The 22,504-nt window shown below is 54.2% G+C and overlaps 1 protein-coding gene across 1 annotated transcript in view; it reads left to right on the top strand.

Annotated features, from left to right (window-relative positions):
* JPH3 (junctophilin 3) overlaps window positions 1–22,504 on the top strand; it is a 96,452-nt gene that overhangs the window by 6,000 nt on the left and 67,948 nt on the right. The window lies entirely within an intron of this gene.

The following is a 22,504-nucleotide window of genomic DNA, read 5'->3' as shown; positions in this document are numbered from 1 at the left end:
TACCAAAAATACAAAAATTAGCCAGGTGTGGTGATGCACGCCTGTGGTCCCACCACTCAGGAGGCTGAGGTGAGAGGATCGCTTGAGCCCTGGAGGTCAAGGCTGCAGTGAGCCAAGATGGTGCCACTGCACTCCAGCCTGCTGACAGAGCCAGACCCCATCTCAGAAGAAAAAGAAGAAGAGTGCCTGCTCCTACTCAGTCAGTGCATGGATTCCATGCTCCAGGAAGGGCTGCCACTTGGCATGCCTGCCTATTTTTCACCCCCACACTGTCAGTCCTTCCTGAAAAAGTGAGTGTCTTCTGAGGTCACATCCTCTTTTGGTCAACTGGGAGAGCAGCTCCCAGCTTGTGGAGGTGGGTTTGGGGGTGAGACTTTATTTTTTTGTTTTTATTTATTTATTTATCTATTTTGAGATGGAGTCTTACCCTGTAGCCCAAGCTGGAGTGCAGTGGAGTGATCTTGGCTCACTGCAACCTCCGCCTCCTGCAGTCGAGTCATTCTCATGCCTCAGCCTCCTGAGTAGCTGGGATTACAGGCTTACGCCACCACACGTGGCTAATTTTTTGTGTTTTAGTAGAGACGGTGTTTTGCCATGTTGGCCAGGCTGGTCTTGAACTGAACTCAGGCGATTTGCCTGCCTCGGCCTCCCAAAGTGTTGGGATTACAGGTGTGAGCCACCGTGCCCGGCCTAGGGTGAGACTCTAGTAAGATGTAGAGAAGTTGCCCTGAAGTCTAAGGTGTATTCCTGCCATAGGCTGTGTGTGTTCAGTTTCTCTTGGAGCATAACAGGGGTCATAGGTGCACAGCCGAAGGCAGGCAAAGGAACGATTTGTCTGTATCAGTCAGTGAAACTCTTTCGCCACCGTTCTCTTTACAGCTGGCTTAGTGGGTGAATCCTCTAGACCAACGGTCCCCAACCTTTTTGGCACCAGGGACCAGTTTCATGGAAGACAATTTTCCTACTGCCCAGGGTTGAGGGATGGTTTTGGGATGATTCAGGCGCATTCTATTTATTGTGTGCTTTATTTCTATTATTATTACATTGTAATATATAGTGAAGTAATAATACAACTCACCATCATGTAGAATCAGTGGGAGCCCTCAGCTTGTTTTCCTACAGCTAGACGGTCTCATCTGGGGGTGATGGGAGACAGTGACAGATCATCGGACATTAGATTCTCATAAGGAGTGTGCAAACTAGGTCCCTGGCGTGAGCAGTTTACAGTAGGCTCCGTGTTCCTGTGAGAATCTAATGCTGCTGCTGATGTCACAGGAGGCGGAGCTCGGGCAGTAATGCAAGTGTTGGAGGGCAGCTGTAAATACAGACGAAGCTTCACTTGCTTGCTTACTCACTCGCCACTCCCCTCTTGCTGTGTGGCTGGGTTCCTAACAGGCCACGAACCAGTACCAGCCACATTTCAAGGGCTCAACAGCCACATGGGACTAGCGGCCACCATATTGGACAGTGTAAATCCAGAACATTCCATCAGTGCAGAAAGCTTTATTGGGCAACACTGGTCTGGAGTGTAAGCTCCATCTGGGAAGGGGTTTGTGTCCATGCTGGTCACTGCCATGTGGCCAGTGACTAAAATGGTGCTGCCACGTGGTGGTCAATAAATATTTGTGGAATGAATGAATTGTGCAAGTAGGTGTGGTAGTATTTGGTAATTTTGTTTGCTATCATTATTTCATATGCCTGTTTCATTGCAAGACCTTAGAATTGGATGTAGTTAAAGGAAAATTTTTCCCTGAGACCCTCATGTCCACAGGTCAGTCTCACTTTACAATTAGCATTAAAACATGCCTGTTCTAATTCCTTGATCAGTTTTGTTTTGTGGTTGACTGTGTCATTGCTCCTCAAAAGACTGCCAGTGTTTCATGTGAGAAAGACGATGGTGTTGAATGCAGCGAATAATGGAGCGATACCATTCTAATGACGAGCAGCAGTCGTGACTGGGAGGCATTTTTGGACCACGATTTGATGAGGAGCATTCATTTGCAAACTGCGAAGAAAGACCCACAGAAAGATGAGTACCCTCCAGTCTGCTTAATTTCTCAGCATCTTTTTACTGCTCCCTTTTCCTTGGCTTGATTCATTCAGTCATTGGAGAAGCATTTGCCGAGTTCGGACTGTGTTCAAGGCACAAAGACAGAAAAGCTCAGGTCTAACCTCAGTGAATCAGCCTGTAAGTATTTGCTGAGCACTGACTATTTGCGGTAACATGGAAGATTGGAAAAAAAGAAACAAACACATAAAAATGAAAATGCAAGAAATAGGATGTCCGATGTTCTACGAGGAAGAATAAGGAGTCTGAACAGGGATGCAAAACCGAGATATATGGAATAATTCAGGGTTTCTCATGCCACAGTGGGGGTCCTGAATGGGAGCACCACAGGGCAGGGACCTAAGGAGGGGCAGGGGAGGTGTGGGTGTCCCTGAAGGAGCAGCAGAGGCTTCTGGGGGTAGGCAGTGCCTGAGTTGAGTCTGGAAGGGCAGTAGGGTGAGAGTTGTTATCCCAAGCCTGAGGCTGCAGATTTGTTGGAGGCCACGTCTCCCTCAGCCTCAGCTTCCCCGTCTCTATGATTTAGTCATGACATTTTTTTCCTTCTCAACATGTGCCATCTCCCTCCTTCCTATGAATGTCATGGGTGTTGTTCTGGACCCAGGGAAGGCTCTCTGGTGCAAATGCTTTCCAAAAACACCGAGAGTCGCTTTCTCTGCTGCTGGTGGAGTCAGTTGGGCAGGACTTGGGCCCACCTCTGTCTGCTGCTCTATGCCGGTGCTTCCCAAGCTTGAGTGTTACCAGAACCACCTGGAAGGTGTGTCAAGACACAGATTTCCAGCCCCACCCCTGAGTCTCTGGGCCTGGGATGCCACCCAAGAATTTATATTTCTTACAAATTTCAGGCGAAGCTGAGGCTGCTGATCTGGGGACCTCACATTAAGAACCACAGTCCTGGGCTTGTGCCTTCTAAGCCTGGCTACACATTCGAGTCACTAAGAATGTCCCTGGGAGACGGTTAGAAATGCAGGGTGTCAGGCCTGCCACCGACCTCCAGGGTCAGAATGTGTGTTTGGAGATGCTCAGGTGGCTCCAGTGCAGGAGACACTGCTTTGCTGCTTTGGTGCACTCACTTTAACGTTAGCTGTGCATGGGTTTCATCTAGGTTGCTTTAGAAAATGCAGATGCCCGGGCCCCACCCATAGGTGCTGCTTGAGGTCCTCTGGGTACAGCCTGGGCATTGAGATTCTTTTTATTTTAATTTTTTGAGACAGGGTCTGGCTCCGTCTCTCATCCTGGAGTGCAGTAGTGTGTGATTGTGGCTCACTGCAACCTCTGCCTCCTGGGCTCAAGCCATCCTCCCAACTTAGCCTCCTGAGTAGCTGGGACTGCAGGCATGCACCCCCCATGCCCCGCTAATTTTTGTATTTGTTGTAGAGATGGGGTTTTGTCGTGTTTCCCAGACTGGTCTCAAACTCCTGAGCTCAGGCGATCCGCCCACCTGGCCTCCTGAAGTGCTGGGATTACAGGTGTGAGCAACTGCAGCTGGCCTGGGATTCTTTTTTAAACATTCCAGGTGATTCTAAGGTTCAGTGCAGGTTGAGGACCACTCATCCGGAGCATCTGTAGCTGGACATCACTTGGGAGCTTTGATAACTGACCCATGCCGGGGTCTGTCCGAGACCACTGACACTGGAAACTTTAAGGCAGGGGTCCCAGTCTGAGTATTTGGTCACAGCAAGCAGGGCCTAGAGTTGCAGCTTTAGATAGAGTATTTCAAACTCTGAGTCAAGTGGTTCATGAAATTAATATAGTACATTAAAATAAAGTAGACTAGAGGCCAGACACGGTGGCTTACGCCTGTAATCCCAGCACTTTGGGAGGCCGAGACGGGTGGATCACAAGGTCAGGAGATCGAGACCATCCTGGCTAACACGGTGAAACCCGTCTCTACTAAAAATACCAAAAAAAATTAGCCGGGCAAGGTGGTGGGCACCTGTAGTCCCAGCTACTCTGGAGGCTGAGGCAGGAGAATGGCGTGAACCCTGGAGGCAGAGCTTGCAGTGAGCCGAGATAGCCCCACTGCAGTCTGGCCTGGGTGAAAGAGTGAGACTCCGTCTCATAAAAAATAAAATAAAGTAGACTAGAAAATTTCCAAGCACAATACCTACGTTTCTTTCTTTTTTGTTTTTTTTTTGTTTTTGTTTTTGAGATGGAGCCTCACTCCGTAGCCCAGGCTGGAGTGCAGTGGCGCGATCTTGGCTCACTGCAAGCTCCGCCTCCCGGGTTCACGCCATTCTCCTGCCTCAGCCCTCCCGAGTAGCTGGGACTACAGGCGCCTGCCACCATGCCTGGCTAATTTTTTGTATTTTTTTTAGTAAAGACGGGGTTTCACCGTGTTAGCCAGGATGGTCTCGATCTCCTGACCTCATGATCTGCCCGCCTCGGCCTCCCAAAGTGCTGGGATTACAGGTAGCATGAACTCAGCTCACTGCAGCCTCTGCCTCCTGAGTTCAAGCCATTCTCCTGCCTCTGCCTCCCGAGTAGCTGGGATTACAGGCGCCCACCACCATGCCTGGCTAATTTTTGTATTTTTGGTAGAGACGGGGTTTCACCATGTTGGCCAGACTGGTCTTGAACTGTTGACCTCAAGTGATCCGCCCACCTCAGCCTCCCAAAGTGCTGGGATTACAGGTGTGAGACATCCAGCCCAGCCTATTGTGTTGTTTTTAAATATATTTTTGACCTGCAGTTGGTTGAATTTGTGGACTCGGAACCCGAAGCTGTAGAGGGCTGACTGTGTCTGATAACCTGTAACTGCAAAGCCAGGGAATTCCTTTGAAAGAAAAACACTTCATCTTCCTAAAACATTCATTTCTTTCCAAGTATTGTGTTGGGCATTTTATCACAGACATTGTATCTTACACTCCTTAAGATAATGCCTTGAGGTAAGGCGTTCCGCTCCCATTTAAAAGACAGGAAAGGTGAGGCTCCCGGGGTCACACTCGCTGAGGTCACACTGCTGCAAAGTTGTTTCTGGCTGCAGAATTGTTTCCAGTGCCCCGAGATGCCTTTCTTGATGGAGCCAGCACTCCAGGGGCCCCCTTGCTTTACAGATGAGGAAACTGAGGCCCGCCAAGGGAGGGGTCCTGCCCCGGGTCTCACATTGAAGCAGGGGCAGAGAGGTTTTGTCCCGAGCAATTTGTAAGCTTGGGGGACTGCCAGTGTGGTGTGGACACAGAGCTGCGCGTCCCCTCCCAGGATAAAAGCAGGTCCCTGCACACACGAGCCGCGTGTCCCCTCCAGGATAAAGGCAGGTCACTGCACACACGAGGAGCCGCGTGTCCCCTCCCAGGATAAACGCTGGTCCCTGCACACACGAGGAGCCGCCTGGTCCCTGCACACACGAGGAGCCGCGCGTCCCCTCCCAGGATAAAGGCAGGTCCCTGCACACATGAGGGTTGGTGGCTCTCCTGAGGGTTCACAGGTTCCCGGAGACCCAACCACAGATCCCCAGATAAGAACCTGTCCATCCTCCCCGGGGCCTAAGTGTGCCCAGACCGATCTCAGTTTGCACAGTGAGTAGAAAAATAGGCCAGGGTCAGCAGATTCCTACAGGCCTGGTGGGGGCTTGGGCTGGAGTAGACCCAGGCAGAGTTGGTCTTTCACCTCGCCCCCTTCCGGAGGCCCCGCACCCTTGGGGTCAGCATCCAGGCAATGTGGGATACCCAGAACTTTCTTTCTTGTCCTGAGCCCTTCTTCCCCAGCTCAGCATGGACTTGAGTGACAGCTGCTGTGGGTTCTTTCCTGCCTAGCGAGTGGGGCCAGGCCCTGGAGCTTTCCCTGTTCATTTGTTTCATCTCCTTGTGAGGAAAACATGGCTCCCCCATTTTCCAGGTGGGAAATAGGCTCAGAGAGGCAACAGAAGTGGAAGTGATGGTGCAGGGACTCCATAACTCCAGTCACGAGTCTCAAACTCTGTGCACATCTGTGTCACCTGACCTGGCCTCCCTTACCCGGGCTGCCCAGAAGGGAGCCCAGGAATGCCTGGGAGGATCACACAGCCAGGGCCATTCAATGCAGGTGGGTGCTGGGACCACCCCTTGAGAAGCTCCAGCCGCCTTCCCTCCTCTGCAATGAGGCATTGCTAGGGGGAGGTGGGTGGGGGCAGAGACCAGGTCTGTTGGGGTCAGCCCCAGGCACAGCACCCGACAGCAGAGGAGAGCTCCGGAAATCATGGCTGGATGGGCCGATGGGTGGTCAATGAGGCGAGCTCTGAGCGACAGGAGGGGCCGGCGGTGGGGAGAGAGGGAGGAAGAGCCTGCAGGAGGAAGACCGTGCGTGCAGGGGCACCACGGCCAGAGCCTGCAGACATTGTCTGATTTAAGCAGAACAGCAATGCAATCTGGTTTGTGTGTGTGTGTGTGTGTGTGTGTGTGTGTGTAGTTTTTTTTTTTTCCCTCTGTTGCCCGGGCAGGAGAGCAGTGGCGCCATCTCAGCTCACTGCAGGCTCCACCTCCCACATTCACGCCGTTCTCCTGCCTCAGCCTCCCAAGTAGCTGGGACTACAGGCGCCCACCACCACGCCCGGCTAATTTTTTGTATTTCTCTTTATGTTTTTAGTAAAGACAGGGTTTCACCGAGTTAGCCAGGATGGTCTTGATCTCCTGACCTCATGATCCACGCGCCTTGGCCTCCCAAAGTGCTGGGATTACAGGTGTGAGCCACTGTGCCCGGCCAGGTTTTGTATTTTTGTAATTACATTTTTTATTTTGAGATCACTGTAGATTCCCAGGCAGTGGTGAGGAATAGATCAGAGATCCGATGTCCCCCTCATCTGGTCTCCCCCGAGGTAGCATCCTATGAAACTGATGACATGTTGGAACCGGATATTGACATGGACACAAGATGGGGAGCACCCGCGCCCCGGGGTCCCTTGTGTTGCCCTTTTGTAGCCACACCCGCTGCCCCCACCTGGCAGCCTCTGAGCTGTTCTCCATTCCTTCAGTTTAGTCATTTCCAAAACGCTAGGTTAATGGAATTGTACAATTCGTCATTTTGGGGCTGGCTTTCGTCACTCAGCCTCATTCGCTGGAGATTCTTGCAGGTGTTGCCTGTATCAATAGTTCATTCCAGGCTGGTTGCGGTGGCTCACGCCTGTAATCCCAGCGCTTTGGGAGGCCTAGGCGGGTGGATCACCTGAGGTCAGGAGTTCGAGACCAGCCTGGCCAACATGGTGAAACCCCATCTTTACTAAAAATATAAAATTAGCCAGGTGCGGTGGCACGTGCCTGTAATCACAGCTACTCGGGAGGCTGAGGCAGGAGAATCACTTGAACCTGGGAGGCGGAGGTTGCAGTGAGCTGAGATCGTGCCGTTGCACTCCAGCCTGGGTGACAGAGTGAGACTCCGTCTTAAAAAACAAACCAACATCAAAGAAAAAAACCAAATAAAACAGTCCTTTCCTTCTTATTGCTGGGTGGTGTCCCACGGTGTGGATGGACCAGTTTGTTTAACCATCTGTCCCTTGAAGGGCATCTGGGGTGTCTCCAGTGTGGGACGTTGTGAATTTAAAAAGCTGCTGCCAACTCTCAGGTCCAGGTTTTCCTGTGCAGACATCTTCGCTTCCCCACAGTGGATGCCAGGAGAGCTGGTGCTGGGCCATGTGGAAGTTGTATGGCTGAGTTCACGTGGTCACTCTGATGCTGGGAGGGCAGGGAAATGGGGGGCCAGAGAGGAAGCTGGGGGTCATGGGAGGGATGCCACCTCTAGGGAGGGATGCCTCTGTCCAAGGAGTGGAGATAGTGGCTGGGTCCGGTGGGGGCTGTGGAGGTAGGGGGGCTGCATGGTAGGGCAGAGGCGAGGAGTCTGGAGCGGTCCTGTCTTTGAGGAGATTTGGAGAAGGAGCAGGTGCAGGTGCAGGGGCCGAGAGTCGCCCATGAAACATGCTCAGCAGAGAAGCTGTGTGCAGCCGGGGCAGGGGTGCGTCCATGGTGGGGATGGTGTGTCTGGGTGGAAGGGGCGGGGCATCTCCCACTCCCAGTGGCATTGAATTGTGGGAGGGGAGTGGCTGGGTGCGGTGGCTCATGCCTGTAATCCCAGCACTTTAGGAGACCGAAGTGGGCGGATCACTTGAGTTCAGGAGTTTGAGACCAGCTTGGGCATCATAACCAAACGCCATCTCTGCAGAAAATACAAAAATTAGCTGGGGCATGGTAGCCTGTGCCTATAGTCCCAGCTACTCTGGAGGCTGAGGTGGGAGAATCGCTTCAGCCCAGGAGGTGCAGGTTGCAGTGAGCTGAGATTGGGCCGCTGCACTCCAGCCTGGGCAACATAATGAGACCCTGTCTCAAAATAACCAACTAACTAACTAACTAACTTGGAAATAAGGCAAAAAATATTATTTAAAGAAAACAGAAAGTGGGAGGGGAGAAACACACAGGATGGAGCCTAGGGGAGCCCCAGAGCTCAAGAAGTGGGCAGAGGAGGAGGAGGGAGGAGGAGGGAGGGAGGCCAGGCAGCAGCTAGGAGAGGAGGGTGTGGACAGGCCGGGAACAGGAGCAAAGGCAGGATGAGGACACCACAGTGGCTTGTGCCTGGCCTTGTGGCAAATACGTCATCCCTTAGGCCGTTGGCCATCGTCCCTGCTGTCCTACAGCCCCGCGAGGCCAGGTACGTCCATGTGCCATGCCCATTTTACAGACTGTGGAGCTCAGGCCCGGGAGACAGAGTGACAGTGTTCGGCACTAACTGCACCCCAGCCTTTTTCCACCTGGCCGCGCCGTTTACTCGTTCCCGCCGGCAGCATGGGGGCTCTGGTGTCTCTGCCTCCTTATCCGCACCAGTCATCGCCTGTCTTTTTGGTTGCAGCCACTTCTGGGATGGATTTCCTGGAGGCTGGTGCTGAGTCTGTCTAGGTGCATGTAGGCCATTGGTACATCTTTGGAGCAATGCCTGTTCAGATCCTTGCCCATTTAAAAATTGGATTATTTCAGGCCGGGCACAGTGCTCACACCTGTAATTCCAGCACTTTGGGAAGCCGAGGTAGGCAGATCACCTGAGACCAGGAGTTGAGACCAGCCTGGCCAACATGGCAAAACCCCATGTCTACTAAAAATGTGAAAATGAGCTGGGTGTGGTGGCAGGCACCTGTAATGCCAGCTACTCGGAGGCTGAGGCAGGAGAATCCCTTGAACCTGGGAGGCAGAGGTTGCAGTGAGCCAGGATTGTGCCACTGCACTCCAGCCTGGGTGACAGAGTAAGACTCTGTCTCAAACAAAAAAAAAAGGGGGGGGCGGCGGGAACTGCACACCAGCCTGGGCAACATGGCAAAACATTTCTATAAAAAAATGCAAAAAATTAGCTGGGCATGGTGGTGCCTGTAGTCCCAGCTATAGGAAGGCTGAGGCAGGAGGATCACTTGAGCTCAGGAAGTCAAGGCGGCAGTGAGCTATGATCACGCCACTGCATTCCAGCCTGGGTGACAGGGCGACACTCTGTCTTAAGGAAAAAAAAAAAAAGAAGGATTATTTGTCTTCTTACTGTTGAGTTGTGACATTTTCGTAGGCTGTAGACACCACTGTGACTCCCGGCTCCCCTGCACCCCAGCCCGCCCGGCTGCAGGCTGCCTGCTCCGTTGGAGGTTGGACTTGTGAGATAAACTGCGCTGAGTGTCTGTCTCTTGGCTCCAGAGTACCAGGCACGGTGCCATGCACACAGTAGGTGCTCAGTAAGTGGCGACAGGACAGAGCCAGGATCGCAGTCTGCGGCTTGGAGGGGTCTGGGGTCCGGCTGTCACCATCCGGCTCTGCTCACCAGCTCCGGTCCTCGGACACCACGACGGCTGCAGGCAGAGGGAGGAGTCATGGACTCTGGGGGGATGTTGGGCCACACAAGTATCTATTGAGCGCCGACTGTGTGCCAGGCAACAAGCTGGCCCTGGGGACGGTGGTGAACAAAGAGCCCTGGGACTTCTTGGTTGGGGGAATAGGACCCGTCAGTCAGCCCTGCACAGCTCCCTGTGGGGCACGGATGGGGCGCAAGGAGGGGGCTGGAGATGCCTTCTAGGGAGTGAGGCTGGTGAGCGGGTCGGGGAGGAACCGTGGGGCCTCTCAGACTTCAGGAGGAGCATCTGTGAGCACCAAGGGCAGAAGGAACAGGGCCGCCCTGGGACCCAGTGCGCAAGGAGCCCAAGGGTCCCTCACACTTCACCCTTGGGTGTGCCAGAGCCAATCCAGTTGTTAAGAATAACAAGAGCCAGAGGTAAACCCCCTGGGAAACGGAGGTCCCAGCCCACAGTACTGCGTGGGAGGGAGAAGTGTGGGAGTCACCTGGGCTCTGGGGTCCCTCAGGTGGGGACTGGGATCCCAGCGCAGGCTGAGCCTGGCTGGCCATGTACACACCGCAGAGACCCATCCTGAGCAAGTTTATGTGCATTCCTGTGGGGAAGAGTGCAGCAGAGGCCGGGGGGAGGGACTGCAGTGACAGTGACCAGGAGACACCCATAGGGGCAGGGTCCTGGTGTCGTGGCCCAGAGCGGGAGGGGCAAAGGGAAGGGGCATGTGAGGGGGAGGGGGGGAGAGGGAAGAGGGGGAAGGAGAGAGGGAGAGAGAAGGAGAGAAGAGAGAAGAGGAGAGAGAAGGAGAGAGAGGAGGAGAAGGAGAGAGAGGGAAGAGGAGAGAGAAGAGAGGAGAGAAAGAAGAGTCAGGAAGAGAGAGAAGGAGAGGGACAGAGGGAGAGAAGGAGGGGAAGAGGAGAAAAGGGAGAGGGGTGGGCTGTGAGGAGAGGGAGGGGAAGGGCTGCAGAGGGGGGAACGTCAGTCCTGCCGTGGTGGGGGACGCGAATTGTTCCTCGCCCCTCCCTTCCAGGTTTTGACGCTGCCGTTCCCTGTGTTTACACCACAGCTCTTGTTGTGTCTTTCGTTGGTTTTCACACAGCAGCCCTGTGAGGTGCTGTCCTCCTGCTGCCCAGAGGAGGAGACTGAGGCCAGGGATGCGGCACACTTCCCAAGGCCACACAGTTCTGCTGTTGGGGCGGCGCCGGGCCTCCCTGCCTGCTTGCCTCAGTCTCCGGCCCTGTGAAGAGGTCTCTTGGGAATGTTGGGAACATTCGATAGAAACTGGGCCCTTGGGCTGGGTACGGAGGCTCATGCCTATAATCCCAGCACTTTGGGAGGCTGAGGCCTGATCACTTGAGGTCAGGAGTTTGAGACCAGCTTGGCCAACATGGTGGAACCCCATCTCTACCAAAAAATACAAAAATTAGCCGGGCGTGGTGGTGGGCGCCTGTAGTCCCAGCTACTCAGGAGGCTGAGGCAGGAGAATCACCTGAGCCCGGGAGGTGGAGGTTGCAGTGAGCTGAGATCGCGTCACTGCACTCCAGCCTGGGCAACAGAGCGAGACTCTGTCTCAAAAAGAAAAAGAAAAAGAAACTGGTCCCCCGGAGCGTGGGGGTCAGCAGATAACTTCTCGCCCTGGCGGCTGGACCCGCCTTGGCTGAGAGTGCCAGGGCCAGTGCCCCCATCTGCTCTGTCTCGGGAGGGGCTGCTGACAGAAGGAGGTGGCCACTCAAAATCCTATAGACGGAGTCCGGGGGAGGGGGTTCGGGGCAGGAACAGCCCAGACCTGGGTTCCGCAGCTGTGCAAGGGGCTTCAGGGTGGTCTGGGCCTGGTTCTGAGCCCTGTGAATCCAAGGCCACAGGGCTGGGCCTGGGGGCTTCTGAATCCCCACCAGTGCCTTCTTGCTCTCAGGAGCGTTGGCCAATCCCAGGCCCCAGGGCTTCCTCTCCTGATTCTCCTCTGAGAGAAATGCACCCACCTGCAGCTGCTGGTCGGGAGCAATTGCTGTGCAAACACCCAGCACTGTCTCAGACGGTGGATGCAGCCAGCCAAGCCCCCGAAAGGCTCCGGTTGAAGGACTGGGTTTATTCCTCCCTGCAATGAGGGTGGACACTCCTGCAGGAACCACAGGGCGAGAGGGTGTTGGGAAGAGCCCTTCTAGGGTTTGGGGTTTGGGTGGGTAGTGGGGAGAGGAGGGTCTAGGGACGTGGGGCTCACTAGACGAGGTGCTGTTAGAAAGGGGGCGATTCTCTTGTGGGTGACTCTGTCACTGTTGCCTGTAGACATGGGAGACCTGCACCAAAATCACGTGGAGATCGGTCAAGAAGCAGCCGTCCCTCATCTTAGCTGAGAGAGGGGATGATTGGTGATCGTGGGTGGCACAGTGACCTGTTTCTGTCTCACTCTACTGTGATCTCAGAGTGGCCTTGTCCACATGTGGTGTTCTGGGAGATGGTTTATATCCAACAGAAGAACGACGCAGACTGGCGGGAGCTCCAGGTGTCAGGGGGCCCCCTTTGGGGTGGAGGGTATGCCTCAGAGCCAGCCGCATGCCACCGCAAGCCACCTCTCTGCCGCCGTCTGCCCCATAGCCACCTGCCTTTCGAGTCCTCAGCTGGTCCTCTGCTTCCCCGCGTCTCCAGGACTCTTGGGTGATGGCTCAGGGAAAGTTTCCAGAAAGCCCAGCCATTTCCTTCTCTCCTCCTGGGCTTGCGTCTGAGGTCAGCTTCCCAGGGGGCACCCAAGCTTCTGTGAGCAAGGACAGAGAGTGGCTGGAGTGAGAACGGGTGCTGCTGACCTTTGGCGGTGGGGGGGGTGTCTCCAGCTGTGTTCCCATTTCTCAGTGACTACCAGGTGCTGTGGCCCTTGGATGCAGAGGTGGGTGCAGACAGCCTCTCCTTCCTGTGTAGCAGCAGCTGTGGCAGGGCCGGGAAGAGCTCCCCTCTGTGAGGCTGTGGCTGGGGTGGGAGGAGAGCTCTCCCTTCTGCGAGGCTGTGGCTGGGATGGAGGTCTGCCAGAGGCGGGCTCAGAAGAAGTTCCATGAGGAACTGAGGGCTGGGACCTGCAGGAGAAGCTGGGGGTGCATGGGGTCTAGGGGAGTCCCAGAGATGGTCAGGGTCTCCTCCTGATAAATCAGACCTCCCCCCACCGCCCAGAGGCCTGGTCCCACTCCAAACCTGGGGTGAATGGGGAATGTGGGCTGGGGCTGGGGAGTAGCCAGTGCACTGAAGAGCCAGTGCCCTGCCCCAACTCAGCCTCTGGTCACCCTTCCAGGGCTGGCAAGGTATTGGGGGTATGAGAGGGCCCTGGGGTCCCAGGGTCGCTGGAGGACTTGCCTTCTCTGCGATGGCCGCTACTACCTGGGTCCCGCAGCGGGGGTAAGGTCAGAGGGGGACCTGGTGGAGGTCGGCTGTGGGCAGGGGAGCTGCAGGAGTGTCCAGGCCCCTCCCAGGCCAGCCCCACAGATTCTGAGGCAGCAGTGGGGGCCTCAATGGAGGGGTCCACTCTGCCCACCCTGGACACTGCCCAGCCAGCCTGGGTTCCAGCATGGGCCAAGCTCTCGTCCTGGTCTCCTGGGAGCTGTGTGGTCCTGCACACTGGAGATCCTCAGCACCTTCCTTGCTTTGAGCATCCCTCGCCCAAGGCCTGGCTGACACTCGGAGCCAGTATCCATAGAGGGCTGCAGGGGCAGGCGAGGGTGGACACTGATGTCCTTGGCTCATTCCTCCCTGGCTGGCTGCTCTGACGTCCGGCAGGGTGGGCGTGAGGCTCATGGCGGGCTCCCCAGGCAGGGCGGGCCTTGGGGTAACCCTATCCTAGCATGTTTGTTCTCGCTATGTGGGGACATGCCGTTTCCATGAGTGACAGAGTCACCAATGTGGCCAGTACCACTGTGGGGTGAGGCATCTTCTAGTTTAAGGAAATGCTAAATTTCAAGTAAAGCTTAGTGAAAATAAGGATGTAATTTCATTCCCTAACGAAACAACCTTGAATTCCCTCTGTGAACCCCTTGGGAGCTGTAGACCCCGGGTTCCAGACCCTCTCACCTCACCCTCCTCCTTCGGAGCGAAAGTGGTGCCTGAAATCTGAGGCCCCGTATCTGAGTCCTGTGCTGGCCCTGGCCTGAACACTCGCCCACATCGCATGGGCCACGGGGCCCCTCTGGGCAGATTTTGGGGTGTCTGTGGAGGTTTAGGGGCACAGCTTAAAAACTGTGGGATCCTCCCTGGGGACCACATTCCCAGCTGTGGGGTCCCCCAAGGCCGCAGAGCAAGCTTTCTGGGAAATCCCCCTCCTGTGAGAGCCACCATGGAGCCCCCATAACGGGAATGGAGGGTGTTGCCATCAAACATGGCCTTGGCGTTGCCCAGAAGTCTAGGTGTGTCCTTGCAAGCTGGGAGGGGACAGGGTAGCTGTGCGGCCCTCCCCAGGGCTGAGGCTGGGGCAGCCTCCAGAGGCCAGGTTGTAGCTATCACTCCCCAAATCGAGGGTCCCCCTCATTCTCTGATTGCAGAAAAAGGGCTCCAGTAAACCTGGCTTTAAAAAAATACAGCTTTACTGACATATATTTCACACGCCATACAATTCACCCATTTAAAGTGTACAGTCCAGTGGATTCTAGAATATTCAGAGTTGTGTCACTCTCACCATAATCAATTTTAGAACATTTTCATCGTCTCAAGAAGAAACCCTCTAGCTAGCTGTCCCTTCCCCATTCCCACAGCTCCCCGCCCCGGTAACCGAGACTCCGTGTTCTGTCTTTGTGGGTTTGCTGCTTCTGACGTTTCGCATGCGTGGTCATACGCTGAGTGGCCTTTTGTGTGTCACTTCTGTTGCCCAGCGTTGTTTGCAGGGTTCACCCGCGTAGGGGCTACATGAGGCTACTCCTTTGTATTCCACTGCAGGGCACTGCGTTTTGTGTGAATCTGTCACCAGTCAGGACGGCCCACAGGTGGAAACAGCCCAAACCTGGCAGAGGTTTGGGCTGTTTGCTAGCCCTGGGTCACTTTTGGGCTGTTTCCACCTGGGGGCTATCCTGAGTCGTGCTGCTGTGAACGTTCGCGTGGTTTCGTTTCCTCCTGGGTGGAGATTCGGGGGTGGCCTGGGTGGGTCGCTCTGGGCCCAACTCTCTGAGAAGAGCTGTTGAACACATACCCCACAGCTTCTTTTAATTTTTATTTATTTCATTTTATTTTTTGAGACAGAGTTTCACTCTTGTTGCCCAGGCTAGAGTGCAGTAGCGCGATCTTGGCTCACTGCAGCCTCCGCCTCTCGGGTTCAAGGGATTCTCCTGCCTCAGCCTCCAGAGTAGCTGGGAGTATAGGCATACGCCACCATGCCTGGCTAATTTTGTATTTTTAGTAGAGACAGGGTATCACCATGTTGGCTAGGCTGGTCTCGAACTCCTGACCTCAAGTGATCCACCCACCTCAGCCTCCCAAATTGCTGGGATTACAGGCATGAGCTGCCTCTCCTGGCCTTATTTTATATACTTTTTGAGATGGAGTCTCACTCTGTGAACCAGCACACCTGGCCCATGGCTTCTTTTAAAAAGAGACTTCTGGAAGCTGAGAAGTCTTTTCCAGGGCTCCACCTGGGGACTGACCACTGGGCATGGTGAGGTCTGTGTTTGGAGGAAGTGGGGTGACAGTGACAGCTGTGACTACTGCAGCACACAGTCGGTGCTGGGCAGGTGGGTCATTCCTGAACCCTCAGTGTTCCCTCCTCAGGGCTCCTGGCCAGTCGCTGTCCTTCTCCTCCACACCAGCCCCCAGCAGCTCACAGGCTGCCTGGGCCCAGCCTCATCATCAGCTGCCGGGCACCCATCTGAGAGGTCTGAACCCCGCCCTCGGTGCTGCAGGGTCACTGGTCATTTTCGCAGAGGGGCCCCCTGAGCAGGAGGAGCAGGACCAGCATGCACGCTGCAGCCGAGGTCCCGAGAAGGAAGTGGCGAGGAGGAGGAGGACCGGCCCCACCTGCTGCCCTTTGTCTCAGAGCGCAGACCGGGGGGACATGAGGATCTAGCAGGGTTTCCCGGGGGGCCTTCATGAGGTTGTAACAAATGTTGTGCCAAACCCCCGTCAACACCAGTGGGTACAGCACAGGGTTCAAGGGCTGAAGAAGTGACCTAGGGCTAGCAAAGGAGACCCGGGTTTACTGCGAGCCATGGGGTGGGGAGGGGAGTGCAGCGACGGGAGAACCGCAGCGGCTTGCAGACAGCGCCAAGTTCATATGGCATGTTCACCCCGTACCCTCCCGTAACGACCTCCACCTGGCAACCTTCATTCAACCCAAAACTCAGGGCCTCAAGCCCCTGCACAGCGCATGTTCCACAGGACAGGCCAGGGGCTCAGAAGTTCCTCATAGCCAAGGAGGGAATCTCCAGATGGGCCACTCCGGGATTCCTTAGCTCAGGTTGTTCGTGGAGTATGCGTAAGGTACTGCTATCGGGAGGTGTTTACCCTACAACAGGCGTTTGGTGGGGGAGGAGCCTCCTTGGGGTTGCCAAGAGCAACAGGGGCCGGGGTCTAATGTCTGCAAGGCCACTCCCGTTGCTTTGTGCTTAGTAACTGGGTCTTCAAGGCAGCCCTGTGGGGTAGGAATCATTTTTATCCTGTAATATTTCATTTTGCACATGTGCAGACTGAGGTTGCTTAACTAGCCCCAGGCCGCATGGTTATCACCATGGAGCTGGGATTTGTACCCTGGTGGCTTAGCACGGAGCCTGAGCACACAACTCCCATCCGCCTGCCTCTCTCTCTGACCGCGAGTCCTCCAAGAGGACTGGCCTCCTCCCAGCACCACCACGGCCATTGAGCCCAATGCCCAGGAGACTGAGGCCTGTGAGGTTTCATCTGGGGCCCGGAGACATGCTCCGAGTGATGGGGGGCCCCTGTGCCCAGGTTTTCCCTGAGGTGCCGGCTCATAGCTACACATGCCCATGGGCCTGCCTGAGTCCGGTGCTCCAAACCACACCCCGAGTGGGTGGCTTCCCTCCCACGCAGTCCTCGGCCTGAGGCCTCCACACTCAGAGCCACTCACCCGGTGGGGTCATGGACGTCCAGAACCCTGACGCTTGGGAAGGTTGGGATGGTTGGAAATGCAGATGTTCTGAGGGAAAGTGGTGGGTGCCGGCTGGGACCAAGGGATTCTCAAGAGAAGACTTGAGCTTCATTCAGGCACAGCTCTTCAGCAGCAAGACTGTTGGTCCTAAAAGGCCATGTAAATAGAGGAGGGCATGGTGGCTCATGCCTGTAATCGCAGCACTTTGGGGAGGGCAAGGTGGAAGGATCTCTTGAGGCCAGGAGTTCAAGACCAGCCTGGACAACATAGTGAAGCCCCATCTCTATTTATTAAAAAATAATAATAATTTTTTAAAAGGTAATTTTAAAAGGTGGTTCGTTCTGAAATAAGAATCACCTGGGAAGCTCTTAAAAGCCTGGAGCCCGGACCTGCCCCAGCCGCGCTGAATCAGCGTCTCTGGGCGGGAGGGCGAGGCCAGTCATTAGTTGCCAAAGGTCTTCAGGTGATTCCAACTCAAGCCTCTTTGCCCCAGAGCGGTGGCTCAGCTTGAGGAGCATCATGGCCCCTGGAGGTTGTTAAACGCACGTCGTGGGGCCCCAGCCCCCAGTTCCTGATGCAGCTGTTGGGGTGAGCTGAAAATCTGCTGCAGAGCCTGCATTTCAGGGTTCCCAGGTGGCGCCACCAGCTTGAGAGGGCCTTGGCGCTACTGTAATGATAACAGCAGCAGTCTCCAGAACCTTCTGTAGGCCTGTGCATGCTCATGGGTTAGACCACCGAGACCACCCATGGATTTTATGTACTAGACCCACGGTGTGGCCTCGTGCCCAGCGCTGTCTAACATGCTTTGTAAATGCAGACCCGTTCCTCCCAGTGTCCTTGGAGGTGGAGATTGTGGTCCTCGTTTTACAGGCAGGGACAGTGAGGGGACCGTGACCACTGTTGGTGCCAGGCATCTGGCTGCAGCGCCCAGGCTCTCCTTTGCTGTGCTCCTTTGCAGCTTGGAGGGAATGATTTTTATCCCCATCTTGCAGTATGGGGAAGGCGAGGCTCAGAGAAGTCAAGGACGTGTGTCTGGGGTCACGTGGCTAGGAAGCTAACAGCCAAGAGCCGAGCTCAGATTTGCCCGACTTCCGCCCATGGCGGCGTTCGGTGTGTGTGGTGGGGGGCGGGTCTTATCCTTGGAGAGGGGCCAGTCCTGCCCCACGGCACCATCTCTGCACAGGTAACAGCATCAGCCAGGCACCCTGCAGGCCACGCTGCGCCTCGCAGGGGTTTCCACTAACCCTGCTGTCTGCCAGGCCAGCCCATGGGCCCCACCGCCCCCTGGGTGAGCGTTCCCAACATCAGAGCTATGCAGCGGTCAGTGAGGGGATCATGGGTCCGGGTGGGGCAGGACTGGGAGGGGCGCCTTCTGTGCTGTACCGTGTTCCTGCCTCCCCTGTTCACGCCCCACAGAGGAGGGAGGAAGCTGGGGTTGAGGGCAAGGGACAGTTCCTGCTCTCCCAGGCCGCACAAGGCATGCACCAGGCTAAAATTCAGAAGCCTGCAGGACGCCCAGGTCTCCTGAGCCTGTGCGTCTGATCTGCTCACCTGGGAGAGGATGGTGCTGGCGTGGATGGGTCAGAAGCAGCAGCAGGACCCTTCCACGGCCCAGGAAAGGCCAGCCCTCAGGGGCCAGAGCTCCCATGCTGGGCACAGGGCTGCCACCTTGGGCAGTGCCCTCCCTAGCTGCCTCACTTCAGAGTGAGCCACCCTCACTGGCGTCTGCCCTCCTGAGTCAGGGAGGGGCCAGGTGGGGCCGGATCATGATCAGAGCAGGAGTTGGCCTTCGTGAGTGATGGCCTTGCCTGCTCTGTTGCCTAGTGGCAGTAAAGAATATTCCTACAGTGTGTGGGTTTTGGAAGCAGACATGCCTGGTAGGGGTCCTGGCTCAGACGCTTCCCTGACGTTAGCACCTGGGTAAGTGGCTTAACCTCATCACTTGGTGTTGGCGTCTGTAAAATGGGCACAATAACATGCCAATATCTCCCTCGCGGGGCTGTGCGAGAATCGATTCAGTGACCCGTGGAAACACCTAGCGTGGCCCGGATGCGTGGTGAGTGGCCTTGGCGGCATCAGCCTTCTTGGTAGGTGGGAGAGCCTTGCCCTCCCGGGTGAGGTCAGGGTAAGAGAAAGCAGAATCCGTGCCCAGCAGGTGTGGCTGGGAGGATGCTCAGGGCTGGTGGGAACATTGGGAGTGACTGTGCTCCCAGTGGACAGAGTGTCCGGTAGGGTCTACAGATGAGCCCCACTTCTTAGCCTTGCCCTGGGTCCACAAATCAGCCATTTACTGGGTGTGGGGCTTCCTCCATGTCAGGGATGAGGGGGGAACAGAAGGGCTGGGTCCGGAGTCTCCAAGCCTCATTCCAGGCTACAGGGCTAACCCTGTGGGGAGAGCTCAGGGCTCCACCTCTTGTTGCTGTGTGGCCTTGGGCAAGTGACCTCATCTCAGCCTCTGCGTGCCATGGGGAAGTGACACCATGCCTACTGCTGTCTCAGTATTTCACAAGTGCTCGGCAAATGCCAGCAGACCATGTCCTTCAGACGCGGCAGCTGGGGTTCCTGACGGCTGGGGTGCTGCTGGGGTGGCTCATGCAGGTTTTTCTGTCCCCGCTACAAAACAAAAGGCAACTGATGCAGGAGTTTTAGTAAAGATAACGTATATTTGATTTAAAAGAATGCTCTTTATTCTGAGATTTGGTCCATCCCATCTTTGTGGGGTTTTTTTTTTTTCTTTAATTTGGATGTGAAAAAGACATTCCCTTTATTTGTAATTGCCCAAAGTCGGAAGCAACGAGGATGCCATTAAATAGGGAAGTGGATAAGCAAATAGCGGTGAGGATGGGAGCAGCCTTCCATGCGTGTTGCTCAGCGGGAGAAGCCTGTGTGAAGAGGCCACATCCCGTGGGCTTCCAACTAGATGGCATTCTGGAAGAGGCAGAACTCTGGAGACAGTGACAAGATCAGTGGTTGCCCAGGGTTGGGGGCGGGGAGGGACGGGCAGGCGCAGCCCAGGGGATTTGTAGGACAGTCATACTACTTTGAGATACTCTAATGACGAGTATATGTCCGGATGCTTTTGTGCACACCCATGGAAGGCGTGGACCCTGATGAAAACCATGGCTCTGGTTAATAACGTATGCGCCTTGGCCCATCAACTGCGACAGATGTACCACAAGATGCTAATATCAGGGGAAGTGGGGGGCGAGGGGATACAGTATATGGGAACTCTCTGTACTTTCCACTCATTTTTCTCTAAAGCTAAAACTGCTCTAAAGTATTCTTTAAAAAGAAAAAGTTTAAAAAAGACCAGTGCAATGAACCAATGTGGAGAGTGGAAGAAGCAAAGTAAAAACGTTGCCCGGAGTCCACGCTGGAAGCCAGTTGGGGTGTGGCTGCTCCACTTAGTTGACTGTCTGAGTCTTGTCCCCACAGCACAGATTGGTGGACCTTCAGACCCCACACTGGAGGCACTGGCCTTTTGAATCCCTTCTCACCTGGGTGGGGTCCAGATGCACCTGGGTCGTATTTGCTGCTCTCCTCGGGGTGAAGACGCACCTGGGTCCTATTTGCTACCCACCTCTGAGGTCAGCTGCTGTTCTTGGCACCTCCCACCCTAGGGGGTTGTTGTCTGCAAACGGTGCTTTTGGCCTCTGGCATGTCCACCCTGTCACAATCATCTTTCTCACTCTCATCTGCAGACCTTCTGACACCGGCTCTGCTGACCCCTCTCCCCTTGTCCTTCTGGGGAGATCATGGACCTGCCCCTTCCTGGCATTCCCCAGCAGCCTTCCAAATATGCAGGGACAGGGGATCTGCCAGCCAGTCCTCCATGGGGAGCAGGACTGTGCATGGAGGCTGGGCTCAGGTCTTCACCCACGTCGACAACGTACGAGTCCCCTCTGAGCCTTAGTTTCTGTGGCTGGAAAAAAGAGGTTAATATCACTGTTGTGAGAATCTTCTCATAAGCGCATCTTTCTTTCCCCTCCTCTTTAAAAGTTTTAATCCTTATTGAGCTATTATGTGCCCATAGTTTAAGGTGACATTTGGTGCTAAAAACAAAATAGAGCTTGGAGCAAAAATCATGTGTGTCTTCAGAGACTGACCACCGTGTTTCCAAGTGGGTGTGTTTGCCACTTCCTGAGCTCATGCTCACTTTTAGCCATTATCTGTTGACTTCGTACTGTAGTAGATGGAGATTTTCAGTCTCTTAGACCCCCATCCTGTCCCCTCCCAGCTATCTCAATATTGCTATATTGCATTTTTTGTTGTTAAATCCATACTCAGTGTTTTTCATTATGACTATGTAAGTATTGCTTACTGCTGAGCCAGGCAATGGAGTCTGATTCTGTACCCTTCTCATGCATAACTTGAGTTAGTAATTGTCTCGCTTTTTTTCAGTTACAGTTTTCTTTAAATCACTGGTTCTTTTTTCACCTTCCAACTGCTCAGTGAAACACCTCTCAAATGTAGCTTGCAGTTGAGCAAACCTGCCAGATTCTCTCAGTAATACACACAAATGTACAAATACGTTTGTTTATTGATTGATTGCCTTCTTCCCAATTCTTCCCCCATCTTCCTGGATATTTCCTTCACCTCTCGTGTGTTTGATCTCCTCATGTCTTCTTTCATGGTTTCCTCCCTCATTTGGGTGGAGCACATCCTGGAGTAGCTTCCTAAGAAAGGATGCATGGAAGATATAGTTTCTGTGGCTTGATTATTTGATAAATCGGTATGCATAGTATGCTAGGTTGAAAATCATTTTTGCTCATAATTTGGGGCAGTGGGGGTGCAGTTTCCCACTGACTTCTAGGTTCAGTGTTGCTCTTGAGAGGCCCATGCTGTTCTGATTCTTGGTCCTTCATTTGTGATCTGTTTTTGGTTTTCTCTGGAAGCATTTAGGGTCTTCGTCGTTTGAGTTCTGAATTTCATGCCACTGGGTCTTGGTTGGGTGTCTCTCCCCTCATTGTGGGGTATCTGTGAGCCCTCCGGTCTGGTCGCTCACACGCTTCCATTCCAGGAGAGTTTGCTGTTTAAATCTTTGCTCATTTTCCTTCCCTGCTTTCTAGAACTCCTGATGTTTAGAGTTCGGGTGTTCTGGATGAATCCTTTAATTTTCTTACTGTTTTGCCTACCTCTTTTTTTGTTCTAGTTTCTGAAAGATTTTCTTGATTTTTATCTTCCAGCTCATTTACCAAAATATTTATTTTAGCTGTTATACTTTTAATTTCCAGAAGCTCTTTATCCCTGGTCTTTCTTTTGTAATTGCATTTTATTCTCATTTTGTATTGTATCTCTGAGGATTTAAATTCTGGTCCCTTGATGTCTTCTCCCACCTGCTGCATTTTTCGATTCCGCCTCTTTTTTTTTTTTTCCACTTATTTGTACGTTTTGGTCTTTTCTTCCCTGCCAAGGCTTCTCCTTATGTCTGAGGACCGTTGACTGTCCACGTATTAAAGTGAGGTACGAAAAAGCTGAGTGGAAACGTGTGTGTGGCAGCCTTCGCTTCTGGCTACAGTCTGTTTTTTCAGAGGAATTCTCCACCTCTCTCCTGGATGAAGTAATTCTCCCTGTTTGGGTGGGGTAGCAGGCAGGGTCT

This window comes from Hylobates moloch, unplaced genomic scaffold (genome assembly GCF_009828535.3).
Source record: "Hylobates moloch isolate HMO894 unplaced genomic scaffold, HMol_V3 SCAFFOLD_6, whole genome shotgun sequence".
NCBI lineage: Eukaryota > Metazoa > Chordata > Mammalia > Primates > Hylobatidae > Hylobates > Hylobates moloch.
Note: the sequence above shows the minus strand (reverse complement) of the source record. Positions and strands in the feature narration are given on the sequence as shown.